The sequence below is a fragment of the Malaclemys terrapin genome, chromosome 1 (assembly GCF_027887155.1).
Source record: "Malaclemys terrapin pileata isolate rMalTer1 chromosome 1, rMalTer1.hap1, whole genome shotgun sequence".
NCBI lineage: Eukaryota > Metazoa > Chordata > Testudines > Emydidae > Malaclemys > Malaclemys terrapin.
In genome coordinates, this window is record NC_071505.1 from 306,976,279 (window position 1) to 306,998,735 (window position 22,457).

Below are 22,457 nucleotides of genomic sequence, written 5' to 3' on the forward strand. Positions count from 1 at the left end.
CACCTCTCTGCCAGCTCTCCACTCACCAAGATGTCTGCAGGCCCCCTCCCACATACTTCACACAGGTCTCAGTGATTTCAGCTGTTAGTGGGGGAGCCTCACTGCTGGTGCACACTGTGCTGTCTCTTGCAATAGAGACACTACCCAAAAGTAGGTCAAACACTTAGACCTAGGTATCAGTGATTTCAGCTCTGCAGTATGTAACAAGACTCTCAACTGAGGATAAATTAGCTCTTTTATTATATCATAGACAGAGAAAGGGTCAAATGGTGTCTAGGACCCTTAAACAGGGCCCACACCACCAAGTACAGGTACCTGTCCCCACCCTCTCTCAACTCATCAGGCTTTGGAACCCATGTCCCCTGCCTAGTGAACATGCTGTTCAGTTGAGGGTGAGTCCCTCCATTGGGGTATGCCAGGTACAGTTCTGCTACCCTTGATTCACACAACAAGGATAGCAACCCTTTATTACTCCTGCCCCAATAACAAGGAGACTGGGAATCCAACACCAGCCAGAAGTGATCATTTGGGCAAGCAGTACCATCATGCTGAGCACCTAGACAGGTTGGGGGTGTGTCCATGCAAATGAGATCAGCTTCTAAAGTCTTTTTCCACAGCTCACCACTAGATTTCAGGGGAGAGCTCAGCCAGACTCTGCTTGCAATTGTGTACCCACTTTCCATGGAGAAAGTGCTATCCTCCCTCAGAACAGAGAAGGCAGTTTTCACAGCAAGCAGCTATGGAGGCGAACCTAGGCTGGGTTGTAGCCATCAGTACAGGAAGAGAAACAAGATCAAGTACAATAAATAGTTTTTGCCATATGAAAAATCGTGATTTTTTTTTTATCATGAGCATAAATACTTCTGAAAGGGGTGAAATTTGGAGCACAGGCATAAGTTTCTTTATGATCCTTTGTAAAACAGACAGCAGAGTTTCTAGATGGAAGAATTACTATGTGAATTAACAATGCTTTCCCAACTGAAAACAAGTACTTATCACTTTCAATTTCAATTGACTAAAACAATGAAAATTTGATAGGCAATTCATGTAACACACACTGATTCTCTCAGTTGAAGAGACATAATTCTTTTTTAAATTATGGAATGGTAGTATCTGTGTTTACTGTGGAATAAATTCAGAAATGAATGGCATAAAAATGAACTGAAGGGACGAGTCACAAAGCATTCGGTCACACAAAATTTACTAAGTTACACACTGTTTATCTACTGGTATATGCCATAAGAAGTAATAATTTAAATAAACAGCTTCTTTAGTAAGTAGTAAAGTGCTATTGATCTTCCAGTCTCTCAGCACATTCTGTAATCATAAATCAGGGTTATTCTCAACCTTTATTAATTTGCAACTTTGGGAGGCACTTCAGAAACAGCACATTAAAAAGGACTGCACTTTGAATTTTGGTTTCCCTCTAACATCTGTCTCTGCTGCAAGACCTAATTTATTCTTTTTTCATTGATTAAACTTTTAAACAAAAACAAACCATTTTTATTTGTTACATATATTGTGAAAAATGTTCTGCTCTAAATTAACAGCCACAGTGCACCAAGAAAGTCCACAAAGGCATTCAACGGAGAGATTATACTACAAAGTTTTTAAACAATAATACTGGCCTTTCTGAGATTGATGAGGAAACTAATGAAATCAGTAGGAGAAACATCTCAAACCAAGCTTAAACCATTTTTTGAGGTTCATTCAGATTCCATGTCCTCTCCTGACTGGAGATAGATTATCCAAAAGTGGCCCGTGCAGTCTGCACATTATCTGCTATGTTGTCTTTTTGCATAAGGAGAAACCAGAAATGCACTGTCCCTTTTGGTGAATCTTTCCGCTCTTCAGAAGACCCTGCTATCCTTTCTGGCTTCAGGATGTCCTTTTTCAGGAGTTGCCAGGTTGGCCACTGATTTAAATCCATCACGCTGGAGCTCATACCTTCCACCCAAGGGACTCCATTTTTAATAGAGAATAGGGGAGAGGATTTGAGATCCCAAGGCTGGATCTGCTATCCTTGTGCGAAGGGATTTCACAGTACTGTGGTTTCAGAGTAGCAGCCGTGTTAGTCTGTATCCGCAAAAAGAACAGGAGTACTTGTGGCACCTTAGAGACTAACAAATTTATTAGAGCATAAGCTTTCGTGGACTACAGCCCACTTCTTCGGATGCATATAGAGTGAAACATATATTGAGGAGATATATATACACACATACAGAGAGCATGAACAGGTGGGAGTTGTCTTACCAACTCTGAGAGGCCAATTAAGTAAGAGAAAAAAACTTTTGAAGTGATAATCAAGCTAGCTCAGTACAGACAGTTTGATCAGAAGTGTGAGAATACTTACAAGGGGAGATAGATTCAATGTTTGTAATGGCTCAGCCATTCCCAGTCCTTATTCAATCCTGAGTTGATTGTATCTAGTTTGCATATCAATTCCAGCTCAGCAGTCTCTCGTTGGAGTCTGTTTTTGAAGTTTTTCTGTTGTAAAATAGCCACCCGCAGGTCTGTCATAGAATGACCAGACAGGTTAAAGTGTTCTCCCACTGGTTTTTGAGTATTATGATTCCTGATGTCAGATTTGTGTCCATTAATTCTTTTGCGGAGAGACTGTCCGGTTTGGCCAATGTACATGGCAGAGGGACATTGCTGGCACATGGCATATATCACATTGGTAGATGTGCAGGTGAACGAGCCCCTGATGGTATGGCTGATGTGATTAGGTCCTATGATGAAGTGGGCTGTAGTCCACGAAAGCTTATGCTCTAATAAATTTGTTAGTCTCTAAGGTGCCACAAGTACTCCTGTTCTTCTTTTTGCGGATACAGACTAACACGGCTGCTACTCTGAAACCTGTCACTTGAATAGATATGTGGACAGAGTTGGCATCGGGCTTTGTTACAAGGATAGGTTCCTGGGTCAGTGTTTTTGTTCAGTGATGTGTGGTTGCTGGTGAGTATTTGCTTTAGGTTGGGGGGTTGTCTGTAAGCGAGGACAGGTCTGTCTCCCAAGATCTGTGAGAGTAAAGGATCATCTTTCAGGATAGGTTGTAGATCTCTGATGATGCGCTGGAGAGGTTTTAGTTGGGGGCTGAAGGTGACAGCTAGTGGTGTTCTGTTATTTTCTTTGTTGGGCCTGTCTTGTAGGAGGTGACTTCTAGGTACTCGTCTGGCTCTGTCAATCTGTTTTTTCACTTCAGCAGGTGAGTATTGTAGTTTTAAGAATGCTTGATAGAGATCTTGTAGATGCTTGTCTCTATCTGAGGGATTGGAGCAAATGTAGTTATATCTTAGAGCTTGGCTGTAGACAATGGATCGTGTGGTGTGTCCTGGCTGGAAGCTGGAGGCATGTAGGTAAGTGTAGCGGTCAGTAGGTTTCCGGTATAGGGTGGTATTTATGTGACCATCGCTTATTAGCACAGTAGTGTCCAGGAAATGGACCACTTGTGTGGACTGATCTAGGCTGAGGTTGATGGTGGGATGGAAATTATTGAAATCATGGTGGAATTCCTCAAGGGCTTCTTTTCCATGGGCCCAGATGATGAAGATGTCATCAATGTAGCGCAAGTGGAGTAGGGGCGTTAGGGGATGAGAGCTAAGGAAGCGTTGTTCTAAGTCAGCCATAAAAATGTTGGCATACTGTGGGGCCATGCGGGTACTTGAAGGTATATATTGTCCCCAAATGTGAAATAGTTGTGGGTGAGGACAATGTCACAAAGTTTAGCCACCAGGTTAGCTGTGACATTATCAGGGATACTGTTCCTGATAGCTTGTAGTCTGTAAGACAACTCCTACCTGTTCATGCTCTCTGTATGTGTGTATATATATCTCCTCAATATACGTTTCACTCTATATGCATCCGAAGAAGTGGGCTGTAGTCCACGAAAGCTTATGCTCTAATAAATTTGTTAGTCTCTAAGGTGCCACAAGTACTCCTGTTCTTTTTACAGTACTGTGGGTGAGCCCTGGGATACAGGTTACAGAATGCCTTTTAAGGCCAAGTTCATAGGCTGTTTCTTTTGTCTTCTTAGGTGGAAAAAAGAGGACAGGAGGAGAACTTAGGCTGTTTTTGCTCCGCACTTTTATAGTTCACTCACCCTTTGAAATGCATTTCCCTGAGAGTGACCCCTAGAAAAAGTTCTTTCCAGCTGAGATTAAGGAGTTTCCTGGGGGGAAGGTTTCATGCTGTTATTTGCTAAGACATGATCTGTTTGTTTTTGCCCCCTTCTCTTGCCAAAGAATGGCTACTTGATAGGTGATGGCCCATCATTTTTGATGATTCCTGGCTGAGGCATCAACTTGTCCTGTGTCTTTAAGAAACAGGTTTACCCATATCCCAGACTTGTTGTGTAAACATGCTTCAGTCATGATTTCAGCTTATGTTCATAGCTTTACAAATGTTGCTACATACATTTTTACCATTTTATTATTGATCAGCAAGTTATTAGTTTTCAAATGATACCTTACAAGGCACACTTTGTACCAAGATTATTACAATGGTGTGTAGAGTGTGAATACATGGGTACATTCCATCACAGGCAGTCCCTGGAATTCCCCTTAGGGGAGGGTTCCCCACTTTAGCAGAGATTTTGCAGAAAAGTAAATACATCCTCAGTTTATATTAACTTCCCTGCAAAATCCCCACAGGTTGCCATTGGGGTACTATATATCTAGTGCAGGGGTCGGCAACGTTTGGCATGTGGCTCGCCAGGGTAAGTACCCTGGCGGGACGGGCCAGTTTATTTACCTGCTGACGCGGCAGGTTCGGCCGATCACGGTCCCCACTGGCCGTGGTTCGCTGTCCTGGTTCAATGGGGGCGGCGGGAAGCGGCGCGGGCTAGGGATGTGCTGGCCGCAGCTTTCCGCCGCCCCCATTGGCCCGGGACGGCGAATCGCAGCCAGTGGGGGCTGCGATCGGCCGAACCTGCCGCGTCAGCAGGTAAATAAACTGGCCCCTCCCGCCAGGGTGCTTACCCTGGTGAGCCGCATGCCAAACGTTGCCGACCCCTGATCTAGTGGATGGTGCATGACACAAGAAGGGTGGCACCCGGCACATACCAGATCATAGTTCAAGGGGTGGTGATGTTAGTGGTGTAAAACATTCACTTCTCAAATCAGGTGTTGGCAGGTATGTGAAGGAGAAATTGATCTTCAGCTGTTTGGTTTTTCCATAATATATAATGTTACTTGGAACTCTTAAGTCTAATAGTATATGTATAATGAACTTGGACGTAAAATAACTTTATGTCCAAGTTCATTATAAAGTATTACTAGTTATTTCAGTCATTTCATATGAACATGGAATATCCCAAATTCAGGGTGATATTATAATATCAATTTCTAAGTAGAACTCTCTTACAAGTCAGATGCTTCTAAACTGACATCTGCCTGCAGCACGTACATGAGCTTATTCAATACAAAGCATGAAACACAGTCAAGATAAAAGGGATTCTCAGTTTTTACTTTGCTGTGTGAAAATCATTTAAAAATAGACTACATTTTGCTAATGGCAGTGGTTCTTTGGCTAGAAGGCATCTGGTACATTTTCCAAGTCCAGATCATGAAAGTGTAGTATTCAGAACAAGTATCTATTATCAGGTTATTATTTTATAAATCCTTTACTGGGGCTCAATATCCTACAGTGGGAGGGGAATAGGCTCTCTATCCAATAACATATGTCTTTTCCAGCTCTAACTTCCATATGACCTGATTTTATGATTGCTGCCACATCAGAGACATTGTTCTTCTCCTACAGCCATCTGATCCTCTATAATTGGAACAACTGCTTACCCTGTGATTTCAAAATGCTGAGTTCTTGGTTTTACCAGGATTTTGTTTGGTTCCCCCCATGGAAAGCCCAAGTAGGGGTTAACATTATTTTAAATATTAACATAAAAATAATAAATAACAGTGGCTCTTATTTTAAAATATGGCTCACTCTGAACCAATGGAGAGATGTACAATATACACCTTACATTTAGGGCAAATCATGTTGTGTGCTGTACCAGTGTGTTCCTCTTCCTTCATGTGCAAGCAGCAGGTCAGGATCTCCCTCTAGTGTTCAAGAAAAACCAAGACAAAGGAACTGGCGGGATCCTGTGACAGCCAATGCACAGGGCCCCTGCAGGGGCGTGACTTGCTTAGTATATATGCAGGATGGTGCCCATAAAAGAAATGACAAGTTGACAGAGGCAGCTTGCAATGGTGAAAGCTTCCCTGTGGCATACATAATACCCTTGAAAAATGAACCCCATCAGAGCAGCTCCATTTTTTACCCACACTCTTCTCCTAAACCACTGCTATGGAGATGTAAGTGGAGCAACACAGGAGATGTGGAGGGAGGAACACGTGGTCTTGGAAAACTGGAATTAATTAAATTAAGCAGCACTCATTCCAGGCATCGGTGGTTTGCAAATATTTAACGTATTATGCCCCAAGCTGGGCATTTTCTCCCTGAGAAATACAGTTTGATATTGAAAGCAGGCTAGAATAAAGGGATATTTTGAGGGCAAGCACAGAAAAATCAACCTAAAGTCCACATAGCACACCTGTCCTCAGTTGTGCTTTCTTTTTTATTGTTACTCTGAGAAAACATTTAAAATAAATTTATGATCTCAAAGTGCTGCTGGAACACACCTCACTTCTCAAATTCCATACTGCCTCCCATTTACCCCTTCTATCCAGCCCTATTCTTTCCCTACCTCTTGGGGAGTGAGAAGACAACCAGCAAAGAAAAAAACCTTTTAACAGAAGTATACACCAGGCTGATCAATGTGTGAAAAGCAATAAGTGGGAAAAGTAAATGATCAGTTGCCACACATAATATTCTCCTATCTTTCCTGTTTCAGTGAAGAGATTCTGTTTTCTGGCTTGGAGGATTTAAAGGGTCCCAAATATTATATAAGCTCCATGAACTGTCATCATTTTTTGATGTTGCATTTTGACATGCTTTATGAAGAATGAATTTGTCCAGAAGGACAAACAATTCCTGGTGCCAACACATTAATCTGATTATTTTGCCAAATATGTGTGTCCAGATCTGGCTGTATTTGGGGATTCCATATCTTGGGTCTGGTAAATAGTCATTTTCAACCAAATTTTAAACCAAATAAGCATTTCTGCTTAAGTTTAGGTCTATTACATACTGTCCAATCCTGAACGGCCTTCCTAGCTATTTCTTTACATGATGGGTTAGATCAACATAATACATAGCCATTAAAATATGAGAAATAAGCAACATCTTTGCCTCAAACTATGGAGTCTGAACAGCATATTCAGCACATCTATGACAAGGCAATATTTGGCAACCATTTTTCCACTCACATTGCACAATATTACCTGAACAACCCACGTATGGCAGAATTTGCGAGTTGGGACTGCAGTATTTTGTGGAATATCTCAGTGAAATGAAAGGCATGGCATGTCGTCTTGAATGTGATGTGCCTCCTAAAAACCAGTGTCTTGTTTGCCTTTCACTTCACTTCTCCATCAAATGCAGCAGTCACCGTGCATGGCTTGTGTAAGCAATTTCCAGTCAGGTGTGCTATTTCACATATGGTGTTCTAAAGCAGTTTAATATAGTGCAGAGTACTCCAAACAAGTATCAGTAAATGTGTATGAATTTGACTTGTAGTCTTTAGAAAATAAAGAATATCTACTCATTTCTGTCACCAGATGACCAGCCATATATCTGGGGCAATATAATCCATTCATTTGCATATAGATCCAAAGACTCCTAAATCTACAGGATATCCCCAACTGACAGAATTTGCATTAATGTAACTGATTTAGCTGAGAGATGTGTAAAAACCACACAGAGGTAGATAGCTCCCCATTGACTATGCATCTAAGGAGGCTACGTTTGTTGTTTTCTTCCACTATAGCAGTGGGTCTCAAACTTTTTTACTGGAGACCCCTTTCACATCACAAGCCCCTGAGTGCAACTCCCCTAATAAATTAAACACACTTTTTAATATATTTAACACCATTATAAATGCTGGAGGCAAGCGGGGTTTGGGGTGGAGGCTGACAACTCGCGACCCCCCATGTAATGACCTCGCGATCCCCTGAAGGGTCCTGACCCACAGTTTGAGAACCCCTGCACTATAGGATATATAGTGCTCATGAAGTGTGCACTTGTTTCTGATAAGTTTATGCAAAGAATTGCAGTCTAGACCAAAACTGTAAGGGCCTGATTCTCAATCCCATATGTACATCAATATCATCTGGAAATAGAACAACAGGTATGTATGAGCAAAAAATAGTCTCTGTGCTAGCTGTACTGAAAATAGGCTATTTCAGGAAATAAACCCATGTTCAGTACAGTCAGTCAGGAATTTTTTGATGAAACTTTTTTTGTCAGCAAATGCCAACTCATTGAAACAAACTTTTCTCAAGAACGTATCCATTTCGGTGAAATTTGGTCGAGAAACAGCTTCATGGATCCAGAATGGAATTTCTGGCCAAAAGACTACCCCAGAATAGGCAATAGCCCAAAGGTTTGATCAGGGACTTATACCTGGATACCCACATTCCAGATGAGTGCCCTAACCACCAGGCTATTGGGAATCCTGGGGTTGGTCTCTCAGTCTTCCCTGTTAGAACTGTTTCACTTTGCATAAATAATTAAATCTCAAAATGTTTCATGAGACAGGAAAGCTGTTTCCCATCCAGCTTCAATGTCCCAGGTATGTCTATTCAGACAATCTGTGGAAGGGAGCATGTAGGACTTACACCCAAGCTATTTGCATACTTGTGTCAGAATAAAAGGCATCACATATATAACTCCTAACAGCAATATTTTCCACGTTAGCTGAAAAACCATGCACAATATATAATTTCAGTCATTTAGTCAATGGAGAGCTGTCTGTGTATGAATTTATGTATCTTTCAACTGAAATCCAAATACTAATTTAAAATTTCCAGTTCAAAGATATTATATTGATTTTTTGATCACCTTTGGAGGATTTTGGGGTCCATACACCAATTAATTGATGTTATTCATTTTTAAAAGTTCTGTTTTTAAACAGAGGTAGATTTGTGAGAAATGCTTTTTGTGTAATAATTCAATATAAATTACAAATGAGCCTGATTCTCTTACCACTGGGAATGAGATAACAGGAGAATCTAGAGGGATAGCTCAGTGGTTTGAGCATTGGGGGAGGGATAGCTCAATGGTTTGAACATTGGCCTGCTAAACCCAGGGTTATGAGTTCAATCCTTAAGGGGGCCATTTAGGGATCTGGGCCCCCCCCCCCAAAAAAAGGCAAGGACAGTACTTGGTCCTGCTAGTGAAGGCAAGGGATTGGACTCAATGACTTTTCAAGGTCCCTTTCAGTTCCATGAGATAGGTATATCTCCATATATTTTCCATTTTTAATTTTTTTTTAATTGTGAATAAGCTACCATAAAAAAGCAGCTATCCATGGCTTTGCGTACTTTGAAATAATATTAAAATGATAAAAGGCTGCACAGAATATAAATTAAAATACAATTAAATCAAAACTGATGGTATCAATCCAAAATATAATCGAATTTGTACAACTAAAGTCCAAAAATAATCCCCTTTCCACAAAAGTCCAGAAATACAGATGGGTTTTACACTAGGTGAGGTGATAGATGGTCAGTCGTCATACTGACATACAGTTTGGAATTATCAGCATATTGAATATAGAATCATAGAAATGCAGGGCTGGAAGGGACTTCAAGAGATTATCTATCCATCTCCTCCACACTGAAGCAAGATTGTGTACCCTAGACCGCCCTTGACAAATGTTTGCCTAACCTGTTCTTAAAAACTTCCCAGTGATGGGGATTCCACAACCTCCCTTGGAAGCCTATTCCTGTACTTAACTATCCTTTTAGTTAGAAAGTTTTTCTAATATCTAACCTTAATCTCTCTTGCTGCTGATTAACTGAGTCCTTTTTGGTCTTCTCTCAGTGTATATGGAGAACAATTGATCACCATCCTTGTTGGGATATGTAAGGCTTAAGTAAAGACCTGGGAAACCGCTGGTGTCCTGACATGGTATTAGGGAGTAGAAGCCTGAGCAGGCACCGTTTCTGTGCTTGACAGATAAAGTGCCATCCCTCTCCCTTCCCTTCTGCTTGTTAAGGATTGATAAGCATTGCAGCTGCATAAGGAATGTCTAAAGAATACCCTTTGTGTAAAGAAGTATTATCTCCCCCTCCCTTCCTTTCCCAGCTACATAAACGAGCTCGGGGTCATGGCCCCTTCCTCCCTTTCCTGTGAACTGCTGATCAAGGGAATTTGTGGCTGTAATTACTGCAAAGAAATGTATCTTCAAGGTAAAAATGTCTGTAGAATATGCTTTATGCTGTAAACAGTAAACAGGGGCGGGGATAATTATATTCAGCATATAGCTATTAATATTCTTATTACTCAATAAGAGTTTTGGGGATGTTGTAGTAAATATAGGTATTTACATATTAACTTAGATAAAAGAATGTGATGTGATTAGCTCAGAGCTTACTCGACAATTGGGTTGAGGGAACAAGTACTGCAATAAAGAAGCCCGTTTACTCAATCCGCCTCTGGGTCTGCCTGCTCATTCTCTAACAATCCTCTTAACAACCTTCCACATATTTGAAGACTTATGTCCCCACTCATTCCTCCCTTCTCCAGACTAAACATGCCCAATTCTTTCAGCCTTTCCTCCTGGATATTTTTTTTCCAAACCTCTTATTATTTTTGTTGATCTCCTCTGGACTTTCTCTAATTTGTTCACATCTTTCTTAAAATATCCAGTTTTGGGTAGGAGATATCTTAATATGGACCTTAACATCACAGCATTGCTCTTCAGAACACTATACATGGAGAATGGAAATTGATTATATAAAATGTAAGAAGGGATAATTATTATTTCTGTTAGAGTGTCTGTTAGAGGCCCCATTGTGCTAAGCACTCTAATTCACAAAGAAAAAATGGCCTTACAAATCTAAGACTATGAAAAGTTGTATTAGCAGGAGTATTGTAAGCAAGACATGAGAAGTAATTCTTCCACTCTATTCTGCACTGATTAGGCCTCAACTGGAATATAGTGTCTAGTTCTGGGCGCCACATTTCAGGAAAGAAGTGAACAAATTGGAGAGTCCAGAGAAGAGCAACAAAAATGATTAAAGGTCTAGAAAACATGGTCTATTAAGGAGGATTGAAAAAACCTGGGTTTGTTTAGTCTGAAGAAGAGAAAATAGAGGGGACATAACAGTTTTTTAAAGTACATAAAAGGCTGTTACAAGGACGAGGGAAAAAATTGTTCTCCTTAACCTCTGAGGATAGGACAAGTAGCAATGGGCTTAAATTGCAGCAAGGGTGGTTTAGGTTGGATATTAGGAAGTTTTTCCTAATTGCCAGGATGGTTAAGAACTGGAATGAATTGCCTAGGGATGTTGTGGAATCTCCATCATTGGAGATTCTTGAGAGCAGATTAGACAAACACCTGTCAGGGATGGTCTAAATAATATAGTCCTGCCATGAGTGCAGGGGACTGGATTAGAATCATAACCTCTTGATGTCCCTTCCAGTCTTACCATTCTATGATAAAACATACAAAGAGTGGAGGAAGAGGAACACAACAGAACTAGGTACAAATTTTATATAAACTACAGTATATTAATTCACTCAATCATTTCACTGGTACAGTATCATGTTTATTGCTTTCTTTATATATAGCTATCCAGCTGTGCAATCAAAAACTATTTATGCAGCTTTAAAGTACATCATAAAGGCAATACCTTTTTTATTAGTGACTAATTCTTCTGTGTTGTACTTTCACAAAGCTACTTTTCTGGAACAAAAATACTTGTCTTTCCTTTTTATTCTAAAAGTTATAAATATGGCTCTCCACTGGAGTTGTGTGTTATACAATAGAGGACTTTTAACATTTTCTTTATCTAGAAGGTAGAAGTGACAGTTCAACAGGACTAATATCAGCACAATCTAAAAGCTGAACAATTTTGATAATGCAATTGATTCCTTACAGCATGGTGCCAGGGAAGAGATTATAGAGACTCACTAGGATTAGAACCCATAGGAATTGATTGTGATCTCAGTGCAAACCCGGAGTAATTTAATTGATACCACTGGCTCTAGATTTACACTATTGTAATGGAGATCAGAATCAAGCCCCATAATTTCCATGAAAAGACTGCCTTTCATTTTTTTCTTGCATAATTTCAGTATCATTCATATTAATTATTAACTTTCTAAAAATAGAAGACAGTTTATTTCATGATTTATTGTTTTTAAACCATCTATTAGACACTACAGAGCCACACAGTGCTTTTTAAACTGCTAGGTACATTGCTAGCATACAGTTTGAAATGGTTTCCTCATTAAAAAATAAATATCATTCACTTAAACAAAAAAAGAAAAATCCATTGACAGAGATGACTCCTCATGCCACAAGAAAGACTTTAACATGATCAATGTGCCAAGTCCTTGACCCCCAGTATAAGCAGGGCCCAAACATATAGATTAAGTGCTGGGTATCTCCATGGAGAACAGGGAAAAAAGAATTCTTCCAAGAACACTATCTGGTGTCCTCTCCATAGGAAATTTAGCCATTGGGTCCATACAGCCACATCCTCTCTTTACCTTGTCCTGCCCCAACTCAGCCCCTAACATCCCCTTTGTGCTGCTGCTGAGAGCCACGGCAAACCATTGCTCCATGACCACCACAAGGGATGGACTGTGCCCCAAACAGACTTTCACACCTTGCATACTGAAATCACAGAGGCTCTGTTGAATTTAAGCCCACACACACACCCCCCGCCGCCAAACACACACACACATGGAGAATAAAGGATTTTACCTTATGTCGCTAGACTTGTATTTAAATTTGAAAACTGAAAGAGACAAACATCAAATTAAATGTGGCTGTGCAATATGTGTTCAATATGAGGCAATCTGGATCTATTCTCCTCATCCTGGGAGCTGCTGCAAGGTAGTTTCATAACACAGATGCGCCCCACAGGAATAATGATCGTCCAAAAACAAGCAAGCCAGCAGGTACTCACTTGTCAGCCTGTTTTCCATTTCTCCTCTCCTCTTCTTTCCTGCCTTGCCAGTAATACACCTGCCAACCCACTTTCTCTTTTCACCTCTTACGGGTTCCTAGTTCTTTTTATTCTATTTTATTTTCATCTTCCTAATATGATTGTATGCAGTGTTGTAGCCGTGCTGGTCCCAGGATTTTAGAGACTCTCTCACCAACAGAAGTTGGTCCAATAAAAGACCTACCTTGTCTCACCAATATGATTAGCAGTTAGATAATATATATTCATCTGCCAATTGGATAGTATATGCATAATTTGAAACACCCCCCACCCCCCTCAGTTCTCCATATCTTCAGTCAGCATGGGAATGGTTGGGAAGGAAGAAAAAAATATGGCTTCAAATCACCTTTGAACACCCTGGATTCTCAGCCCAGACTGTAAATTAGAGGTGTGTGATGGGGTGTACAAGCCCCACAATGGTGAAGTGAGTTTAAAGAGCAGTTCTGGGCCCAGTGCACCTGCAGGGCTCAAAAAGGGAGCAGCTAAATTCAGTCTGGGCAGACAGAGCAGGGGAGAAGTCATGCACTGCAAGCTCCTGCAAAGAAGCCATCGGGGCCAAGACCAGGCCCCACTGCTGACCCGCCACAGGCCCTTCACTCCACAGAGGCAGGGAATGATGGGCTGTGGCTGAGAGAGGACAACACGCTGGAGCACGATCAGAAAGAACTCCAGGGAGAATCCAGAAACTGATCAATTGTGCAGACAGAGGAACCGAAGACAGGGTAGGAAGTGGCCCGGGAACAGGCATAAGGGCATCTGCCTCTAAGCCACATATTTGAACTATTGTTCACAGGGCCCTGGTTTGGAAGCTGGTGGAATAGGGTGGGCCTGGGTTCCCCAACCTCAACCTCACCACTGGTTGTTGCAGCTCAGACCATTGCCACTAGGTGGTACTGCCAGATTTGGACCTCAGCGCCTCCTGACAGGCTGCTCTTATTTATGTTCTTATTGGCTCCCAATGAGCCATCTACCACCCAACACTAGCCAGAGCATAGCAGCACTCTGGTCACAATCCTACTTTCCTACATCACACTACAAGTTCTCCCCTATGCTAGGGACCAGGAAGGTGGGCAGCATAGAACCATTTCAGGAACTCTGTGGTTTTGGGGGAACACACCCTTTATGCTCTTGGTATTCTCTGGGGGCCATTTCCACTCGGTTTACTGCCTGAATGAATCCATGTAGTTAATTCCTTTTTGAATAGCTACATTTCAGATTTGATTGGTAGATATGGATTGCGTGTGATTTCTGAGAGATCACAATATCAGATGCGATTAAGCTCACAACCTTTTAAAATTGGCTACACAAAAATCTTGTTTTGCTTTTGTTTTTCAGGAGCCATCAGTGACTGAGGCCAAAAGATAACTGAAGAAGAAATCCCTCAGCAAAAAATCTGTTTCTTCAGTACAAACACAGAAACTCGCTCTAACCCATCTCAAGAAGCCCAATAGGTTAATACAAACAGAGTAGAATTGCATTCTATGTCCCACATTTATTTTTTCTTCAACTAAACAGGCACGTGTGACCTAATTCTCACACCGATTTTTATCTGAAAAGAGAAAAAGTCTCCATTCCACCAACTCTCAGGGATAGCATCCACTCTGTGCCTCTCCTTGTCCTACATTATTAGCAGAGTGCTTCCTACCATTAGACAAAAATTCCACAGACGGTTTTCATTACCAATGCCATGCTAATGGTGCCTTTTTGTACAAGCAGCAGCCCTTATGTTGTCGCTACCATTCTGAGGCTGGCAAACTATTGAGCCACACCTTTCAACAAACCAGCCAGGTCTTCAAACACATTCTGTAACTTTGCGGAAACAGTCTCACTAAATGGATTTGTGAGTCCTTCTCTAAGAGCAGGCCATATGGGCAGCATGTAACAAAATGAAATTCAGTAAGGAAAAATACAAGAAAATACATTTTGGGGGGAAAATTATGATTATAATAAAACATATATCTGGGAATTTACTTTGCCATTTACACAACAGATGAGATGTGTTCCCTGACCTGAAATTCTTACAATCTAAGTAAGAACACATAAATTCAAGACAAGAAACGTATAGCCGCTAGTCTAGCACAGGATCTACAGGTATTAAGGCTGTGTCTACACTTGGAGCCAGGGGTGTGCAGAGTACAAACCCACTCAGGTTTGGTACTCCGCATGGCTAACCTGTAGTGCCACTTGCTGTTCTCCGTGCTACCACGGCTACACTACACTACTATTTTTAGCACACTAGCTTGATGAGAGCTAGAGTGAGTATGTCTATGCGAGCTGGGAATCACATGCTCTGCTCCAAGCGCAGACATAACCTGAATGATAAGAAAAGGGAAGGATGGATCTCCCGAAGAGGTGAATTTTAAAATGGAATTTGAAGGAAGAAAGATCGCATGTTGGTGAATGAGGACATGAAGATGTTCCGGGTGTAGAAGGCACAAAGCCAGCAAAGGAGATGATGATGCAATGGTGGTTCAGCGCACAACGAACTGGTGCATAAGGAGCCTGTATCCCACAAGGCGAAGTGATAAAGATATAGGAGAATGCTACATTATAAAGACCTTGTAGGCAATAAAAAAAAAAGACACGTGAGAAATATTCAGAGGGAGGAGAGAATGCTGAAAGCCTTCACAGTAACAATGAACTAAATATATGATCAGAATACAATATGATGACAAAAATCCTATGCGAATTTGGGCTGCATATGCAGGGACATCAGATTACAGACCAGAAAAAAAACCACTCCTATCCATGTAGCACTGGTGGGACCTCTCACAGAACAATACACACAGTTCTTGGCACTTGTACTGCATATCCTCTAACTGTCCTTATTCTGCAGGTACAATACCTGCATTAATAAATGCAACAGTTATCTAAGACCATCTGTTCTACAACTCCAGCTCCATACACTACCACACAGAAGAATGCTTTGGTTTTCTAAATATTGAAGTGTGGTTCCTTTAGTACATTGCAGGAGAATGAATATTTGAGGTTAAAATTTTAGTTTTTCAGAGGCAGAACATGGACTTCTCATCCCTGTAGGAAGCACACGAGGCACCCACTTAACACACATTCCTTCTATACACCCATGAGGCACTTAATCGTTTAACATAACACAGTTGAGCTATAGTTTCTTCCATCTCCACTTTCTATTGTCTCATAACTAGCTACAAAAGTCATGTGACAAATAAGCAAATTTGTATTATTTACCCCCTCAGATGTTAACCCTGAGATCTGGAGTATCAGTGAGAGTGAAGAACACAGTTAAGCTGAATGTGCTCATTGGTAAAAAATTTGGTGAAATTTATTATGCTTACATTATAGGTTTCCATGCCCAAACGCCTCTGGGTACCTGATAAAACACCACGCTTTAATTTAATGCTTAGCCTAGCAAATAACAAAACTGACCAACAAAAATTCCCAATAAAGTACTTGCCAACATTCCAGAAAGATACTCTGAATATTTTTTAAAAATTGCTTCAGTTCCAAGGGCACCAGAGTTGTACAATGGTATAGATTTGTGGGAAGAGAAGGCTACCATCAGAAATATTAAACATTATCTATTTCCTATCACTGGTTTGTCGTCATAGCAGCTAAGTTATGTTCACTGGGATGCACTGAAGAAGTGGCAGTGTACGAGCTTGTATTATAATACAGCTTCTCTCTCACTTTGCTAAGTATTTCCCTACTGATTTTCCTCTCATTTAATGAAGTTCCTCTAATACAGTCTCAAAAACACTTGTGCTAATACTGGGAATGGAGCATGACAGAAACACGTCCATATTCATGTCCTCTGGGATTTCAGAATTTATAGTAATCTCTCAGTTCACATATTTCACATGACACAAGTTAATTAAATGGCACAACAGGACACTTCCAAAGCAAATGCATCGTCTCACTGAAATGCAGCCAGCCATTTTAAGAAACCAGCCATATTTAACCATATAGAAAGAATATCCATTGTTAGGATATTTGTCTTTATATAATATAATCTCAAATCAGAGAAAGGAAAAAATAAGTAGTCATTGAATTTCAGGGAATATTCTGGAGCCCACAATTATCCACATTCATAATAAAAAGTGCATTTCTAGCTCCCACCTAGAAGAAAACCCAGTAACTGGAAAAAAAATGAATCAGATAATTATACTTTTACAATATTCTACTTTTTGCTTTCCTCGGATGTATAGCAAATAGATGGAAAAATTATGGTACATGCACTGGGAGATAATGTTTTAAGGCAAAACAGTTTTTGCATCTGGTCTCGAAACTTAAATCGCATTTGGTTGCATCTGCTGAAATATTTGGCTACTGGCTGATAACAGAGTTTAGCACTGATAATGGCTTTGTCATTTGAAAATACTGCTAGGTTTGCACATTGTTCTTTATATTCAGAATGTTGGCAGTGAATGACATGAAATGTACAAGATAATTACAAAGTGTTAATTTTGCAACTCAGGCATATAGTAGTCCTAATAATAGTGGAAGTTTAATACTGATATTGGAAAATCTCATACTCAGTTAGAGACAGTGTTTTTACTACATGAAGAAAGTTGATGCTATAACATTGGAGAGTTATTAGTGATTCATTTATTCAGCCATTACTGGAGCCATAACACTGTGGGCTGTGACCTCATTAGCTTCCACTAGCTAAGCTGGGTCTCCCTGGCTGGAAGAGGTATCGGTGTGCTGCACTTTTCTAAGAGCCTAAACTGAATGAACAACGCAGAGTGTTGTTGGAGGCAACTATATCGTTAGAGTGGATCATCTTTTGGAGGAGACTTAAAACAAAGACCCTGAGCAGTTTTGCAGAGTGATCCTTAATGACCCTGAGTAGGAGATATTAACTAAAACTGTGCAAATAATCATTTTTGGTTCATAAAATTGTAGGACTGAAAGGGATCTTGAGAGTCTTCTAGTCTAGTCCCCTGCATTCATGGCAGCACTAAGTATTATCCAGACCATCCCTGACAGCTGTTTGTCTAACCTGTTCTTAAAAATCTCCAATGATGGAGATTCCACAACCTCCCTAGGCAATTTTTTCCAGTATTTAACCACCCTGACAGTTAAGAAGTTTTCCCTAATGTCCAATCTAAACTGCCCTTGCTGCTATTTAAGCCCATTGCTTCTTGTCCTATCCTTAGAGGTTAACAGTTCACTGGATGAACTGAAAAAAAATCAGAGAGATTTTGCTTCAGATCAACCCAAAAATAAAATGTTTTGACTTTCTCAGCAAAAGAAAACAAAACAAAAAACAAAATTAGTTTTGGGTCAAATAAAACATTTTGTTCAATCCCAAAACAAAATGTTTCAATTTTGGGCTTTCACAGAACAGGGGGAGGAACTGACAATGCCCCTCCCAGGGGCAAGGCACTAAACTGGGATGCTGGAGACCCAGGTTCAAGTTACTGCTCCAAATGTGGCAGAGCAGGGATTTAAACAATGTTAGAGGTGAGTGCTCTAATCTCTGAGCTGTAGGGTATTCTGCAGTGGGGGCCTCTCAATTCTTCTGCTGAAGCTGTTCTGTTTTGTATAAACAATTAAATAGTCATTACAGCATGGTCTGGAACCCAGGTGTTCCTTGTCCTCTTCAGGAAAGTGCCCAAACGACCAGGCTAGAGAGTCTCTCTCACACTCTTTTGCTGGCCCAACGAATATTTAAGTATTTCATGCAAAATGGAACAACCTCAAGAGGCGAGATTGAGAGAGCTGTTGCAATAATTGGGCCTACAAATTTATCTATTTGTGAGTTCTACTGTAAAAAGATGAAAGTTCACAAAGTGCCACAATAACCTATAACAACACAAGCAGAGGGGAAAAGCTGGCTACCGGCAACAATGGCTGACTGAAAGAAGGGGAAGAAGTGATCCCAACCATCATGGTTGCCACCTCCTCCTCCTCCTCCTCCCCCCCCCCCATCTCCTGGGACCTAGGGATCCAGAGTGAGAACCCTGAACAGTCTTTATCGTAATCTGATTCCTGAGAGATGTCCTGACCAAACCAGGCCAGAAAAAGGAGGAGCCAGCTGCCACTGCCACTTCCACCAGCTCTGGATGAATCCTGGCCACCACCTAGAAAGTGAGACTTCGTCATTCCACCCCCAAGAAGCATCCTTCCCCCCCCGCACCTTATTTCTTCTCTTTCTGATCTCTCTTCTTTTTCCTTCTGTCTAACAAGACCCTGGCTTAGCCAGCCAAGATTTTACATTTTGCAACAACTGCTGTAAGCCTGAAAGAGGCAGCTAAAAGTAATGCCCTAAACAGCCCAATGCTGGTACAAGCTTGCCAGGTCTTGGTCTTGTGCCAGGCCTGTTTCTCCTGAAGTGAAGTTGCAAGTGAAAGTCAAGACCAGAGGCAGAAGCTGCACTATCTATGTTTGTTATTCTTCTCTCCCATGTTGTGGATGTTTGTTTTATTTTAGGGAATTTGATTGGACTTTAACAACAGCAACAGCTCCAACCCATCTCAACTAATTTCTTCTCTTTTCCCCCAAAAGGACAGCTTTTACCATTTTTGATACCACCTAAGAGACTGTCAAACAAGGGTGAAGGCGTTATCCTTCTAAAAATGCTCTCTATCTAAAAGGGCAAGGGGACAAGTGATAATGTTCAAATGAAAGCCTTAATACATTACATTTCAAATGCTTTAACTGTTTTTCCTTCTTTTCTGTATCTTTAATAAAAGGTTAAAGGGATTTTTAATGATGTGTTTGTCATGGTACTAAGCACACTGAGATCTCTGTATATCAAACCTTGTTTAACACTGTTTAAAGGTGGACAGTGATTGGATTTTGTTAATACCTTTGACACTTTGGCCCATATTCTATCTAAATTAATACAAAAGCCACATCACAGAATAGCCAGGTTATAAGGACATTTGCCTGGATGTGAGAGATCTGGGTTCAAATCCCTGCTCAAACACAGGGACTTCAATGCTGGGCTCTCACACTCCAGGTGAGTGCCTTTACCTCTGGGCTATTGGTCACATGAGGCAGCAGCACCACTTTCTGAATGGTGTCTAAGCCATCTCCTGGCACTCACCTGAATTTTGTTTTTGGAGCTGAAAATATTTGGCAAATTTGACACAAATTCATGAATAGTTTCAGGTTAACTGAAATTGCATTTTTTAACAAATACACTATTTGCCTGAAAATGTTTGCCCAGCTCTAGTAATCTATCCTAATTCCACTGGGGGTAATTACATTTGGCCTTCCTAAATTCCTCCTCCTAAGTTTCAGCGTTATGCAGATACTGTGTTATCCTTCAGTTACCGTCCGAAACTCCTTGTCAGCTTAAGCCCAGAATATCTCATCTAGCACTCTAAAAAACACCATTTGATGTAACCCATCTGCCAGGTGTCTAACCTGCTGTATGTAGTGTAGTTGTAGCCTTGTCAGTCCCAGGATATTAGATTGACCTGAAGAAGAGCGTTGTGTGGCCCAAAAGCTTCTCTCTCATATCAACAGAAGTTGGTCCAATAAAAGATATTATCCTACCCACCTTCTCTCTGGTGTCTAACCTACCATTCTGGAGCAAAGTGACAGGGCCGCCCAGAGGATTCAGGGAGCCTGGGGCAAAGCAATTTTGGAGGCCCCTTCCATAAAAAAAAGTTGCAATACTATAGAATACTATATTCTTGTGGGGGTCCCTGTGGGGCCCGGGGCAAATTGCCCCACTTGCCCCCACCCTCGGCGATCCTGCAAAGTGAGATGCTATTTGCAACATCTAACCTCTCCTAATGCCTCAGACAGCATAGTCATGGTGCTATAGCTTAGACTGAAACAAATCTGGGCTGGCCATGTGCATGGAGAATCTCCTCTCTAGTGCATAGAAAGGACCAGCATTCATCTCCATTCTGCTATCCGCAGCATTTGACACAGTCAGCTATAAGGTATTACTAACTTGCCTGAGAAACCTAGCAGGAGTGGATGGGTATGCATTATGCTGGTTCTGAGCCTTCCTCTCAGAGAGAAAGGACAGTCCCATGGTCAGTACACTGGCCGAGCAGATAAAAGCCCTGGGTTCAGTTCCCTGGTCTGCACAGCCTCCTTGGGTTAGTCCAGGGCCGGCTCTAGGTTTTTTGCTGCCCGAAGCAAAAAAAATTTTGGCTGCCCCCCGTCCCAGCCCTGGGCTCCTCGCCACACCCCCTGCCGCCCCAGCCCCGGGCTCTCCCGACCCACACCCCCGTGCCGCCCCAGCCCTGGGCTCTCAACCCCCCACCCGCACCCCCTGCTGCCCCAGCTCTGGGCTCCCCCATACCCCCCCACCATTGCCCCACACACACACCTCCTGCCGCCCTAGCCCTGGGCTCTCCCCCCCCACACCTGCACCCTCCTTCGGCCGCAGCCCTGGGTCACTGGTAACTCGCTCCCAGGGCAAGTCATTCAGCAGGAATTTTAGGTGGGCACAGAACACAGACAGGATTGGTTTCCATATGGTTACAGAACTGCAATAAAGTGGAACAATTTTCAGCTTGTGTGATTGAAGGCTATCTGGATGCATATTATAAGACTGTCCTCCATAAATGAGGAAAAGTTGAGGTGCCTTTATTATTCTTTTGTTCCACTCTTTCTTTCTAAATTTGCCAATGCAATATCACTGACTTCCTTTTAAACAAACAAACAAAAAGGCATTGGCTGTTGAAAATAGCAATTCCAGTCCTAATAACTACTGGGATGCATTTCTTACTCAATTTTATCCTACTTTTTCTATATCAAGTTACAGTGGATCAATATATTTGATTTGGGAGAAATGAAGTAACAGCCGCCCAAACTGAGCTTGAGCACTCCTTAATTTTGAGGTGTTCAAATCTGGAAGGCAGGTGGGGGGGGGAGAGCTGTGGCTCCGCAGGGGAGCACGGCAGCATGTATGCAGCATGGTCTGAGTGGCACGGTAAGGGGGATGGGGGGTTAGAGAAGGGATAGGGGGCTCGGGGGGGGCAGTCAAGGGACAGGGAGCAGGGGCGTTGGATGGGGCGGAGGTTTGGGGGGGCAGGGAGAAGGGGGGGTTAGATGGGTCAGGGTTTGGGGAGCAGTCAGGGGACAGGCAGAAGTTGGATAGGCATGGGAGTCCCAGGGGTTTGTCAGGGGACAGGTAGGGGGTGGGGTCCTAGGGGGGAAGTTGGGGGGGGTCTCAGGAGGGGCAGTTGGGGACAAGGAGAAGGGAGGCTTAGATGGGGGTGGGGTCCCAGGAGGGAGCAATCAGGGGACAAGGATCAGTGGGGCTTAGATAGGGGGTGGAGTCCTGGGGAGCAGTTGGGGGAGGGGTCCAGGGAGGGGATGATCAGGGGACAGGAGGGTAGGATGGGTTGGGGTTTCTGTGGGGGGCAGTCGGAGGGAGTGGATGGTGGCAGGGTGGGGCTACCCTCCCTCCCCGTGGAGTGT